Genomic DNA, 2,990 nt, shown 5'->3' with positions numbered 1-2,990 from the left:
CATAGTTCCATAGTGTTACGTAAATCTTTGGTAACTATTATACATTTATGAGACGTCACACCTGAGGAACTTTGAGGCGGACATTTAACCCTCCATGTGCTCTACTATAACATTGCAAGTGATATAGTAGTAACATTTAGGAAACAAATGTTAAGTAGTTATAACATTGATGTGACATAAATGTTCTAATTGGGTTAGTACGTCCAATAATGTACATTTTTAAAACATACATATAATGTTCATGGACGTTTGGACTAAATAAGACCCAAATTTGGACATCCAATGGATGTTGTGTGCTGTCTGGGTAATCTTTTTCCCCAAACATTTCTTAGGACTTAGAGGAATGCCTCGTCGATACAGAGATTACCCTGACACATTTATTTCATGAAATATCATTTCATCAATAGGTTCACTTATTTCAATTATAAGACTAATTTTACTTGCTTTCATTATTTGAGAATCTTTAGCATCCAAACGAAAAATNATTTCTATATTTTACCAAAATTCATCTATAGAATGAATACACTCCTACCCACCTATATTCCACAGTTATAATGAAATTCCTTCAACAAAGTAATTTAATATGGCTGAATAAAGTGCTATGGTGTTAAATACCATATATGAAATCTAAATTTCTTTAAAAATTAACACATGAATCATAGGTTCTTCAAAATTCTAATACCCCCATTTATGACATAATAATCTTTTTCCACGACTCAAGAATAATAATTTTAATTTTTATTACAACATTAATTTTTTTAAGTATTTTTTTGATATTATCATTTGGATACAACAATCTTACCTACCGATTTCTTCTAGAAGGAAACATTATTGAAATCTTATGAACTATTATTCCTATAATTACACTAATTTTTATTGCTATTCCATCCATTAAAATTCTATACCTTACAGATGAAATATTAATAAACAACATAACCATTAAAGCCTTAGGTCACCAATGATTCTGGTCATATGAATATTCTGATATCATAAATCTAGAATTTGATTCATTCATAACTAACGAAAACAATTCCTCTTTCCGTCTATTAGATGTTGACAACCGTTATATTATTTCTTTTAACTATTCTATTCGAATACTGACCACATCTACAGATGTAATTCACTCATGAACAGTTCTATCTCTAGGAATCNTGGGAGGATTAATTTTTATTCTTTGTGATACATAACTACTTGTAACTAAGGAATAAATTTGTATATATTTATTTTATTGATTATAAGAGTGATTTTTGGGTTATTAATGTGTCGAGTTATATTCCGTGATATTTCTTATGTGTATTTAAATATTGTATTAAAAATGATTAACTTAAAATTATGGTTAACTGGTATTGTTGTTGGGATAATAATATATTTTTATAATTTTTTGAAATTTAATCTTTTGTTTATTGTATTAGATTTTTATAAGAATTTATATAGGTTTTTGTTATATTTGTAAACTGTTAATATTTTATTAATATAGGTCATTAGATTTTGATAAAATTTGAAGTAAATTTATATTAAAGTCGATAGTTTGAGATATTTTAAAAAGATTTAAAATAATTACAATTAAACTATTTAGTTTATTTATATGTAGTTGCATTAGTGTTAGTTATTTAGTTATCGGTATTAATATTTAATTTGTATGAAATTTAAATAGCTTATATAATAAAAATTAGTATTGAAAAAGTAGAAAAATATTAAAATATTTATAAATAGATCTTATACTGTAAATTAGTATATACTTATAACTAATATTTAAATATATTAATATTTTTATATTAAAAATATAACGTTTAATTTTAACTATATATGTTTTATAAAATAAGAGATACATAGATTTAAACCTATAGTTATCAAGTTAGCAGCTTGATTTTACTTATCTCAATTTAATTGTGTAAAGTAAATTGGACAAAAAAACTTAGTAACAAGAAAAAGTATTTTAATAAATTTATTACCAATAAATTACTTCTNATTTGTTTTCAGTTAAAATCTTTTTCTCTGATTATTTGCTAATTTTGTCTTAGGTCGAAATTAAGTGTATACAAATTACTTTATAAGAAGGTACAAAAATGGTTAAGTTTCAAATTTTAATTGCAATTTAGAAATTAAAATTTAACTAATACCTAATTTAATTGTTAAAGTTTTTGTTTGATAATTTGTTTAAGGTACTCAAAGAAAAAGCCTAAAAGTAAGATTGTGATAAAAAATGGTATGATTAGAATAATAATAAAAATTTTATAGTTTTTTAATACTAGAAGTAACGGTAATAATAGTCACATTTCTTCATCAAATTCTAGAAGTATCACACTAATTAAAAAAAATTGTCTTCTTAAAGGAATACGACTAATAGATGGGGGATCAAATTTACATTCGACAGAGGACTTTTTTTACGTGATTGGAATTTTTTGTTACTAGTAGATTAATCGTTACTAGAGCTATGGAAATAGCTAATATGAATATTACTATCGTAATTATAGTAAGCATTTAATATTTATATTAGTTTGAAAAACTAAATTATCTAATTGAAATTTTTTTAAATGTACTTTTAATTATATTATATAAGTTTAATTAATATCTATATCAGTAAATTAAAATAAATAAAATTAATCATACAACNTATTATGCTTAAACATATTTTTATTATACTTATTAATTTCATCAATTCATTATTCAATTATAATTAGACCACCAACGAAAAAAACTAATTTTCTACTAAATCCAATCATAAATAATCTCATTTATATTAAATCAGCTTACTTCATAACATCCGCACTCTATTCTCATAAAATTTAATTAAACTAACATATTTATGATAAAAAAATCTATTTAGAGTATTTGACTCTTCTACATCAAACTCATTTTCATTAAACTGAATAAGAATAATAATTTTAATTCTAATAATTCCAATAACATTTTGATTAATTTCCTCACGAATATATATATTAGTTAACTTAATTTCATCTTTTATCTTTAAAAAATTCAAAGTTCTTATT

The 2,990-nt window shown here is 22.9% G+C and overlaps 1 pseudogene; it reads left to right on the top strand.

Annotated features, from left to right (window-relative positions):
- LOC109862927 overlaps positions 1-1,130 on the top strand; it is a 2,928-nt pseudogene extending 1,798 nt beyond the window's left edge.
- The last annotated feature ends 1,860 nt before the right edge of the window (positions 1,131-2,990 follow it).

Source organism: Pseudomyrmex gracilis, unplaced genomic scaffold (genome assembly GCF_002006095.1).
Source record: "Pseudomyrmex gracilis isolate BER0280 unplaced genomic scaffold, ASM200609v1 scaffold_2668, whole genome shotgun sequence".
NCBI lineage: Eukaryota > Metazoa > Arthropoda > Insecta > Hymenoptera > Formicidae > Pseudomyrmex > Pseudomyrmex gracilis.
This window is presented reverse-complemented; position numbering and strand designations above follow the sequence as displayed.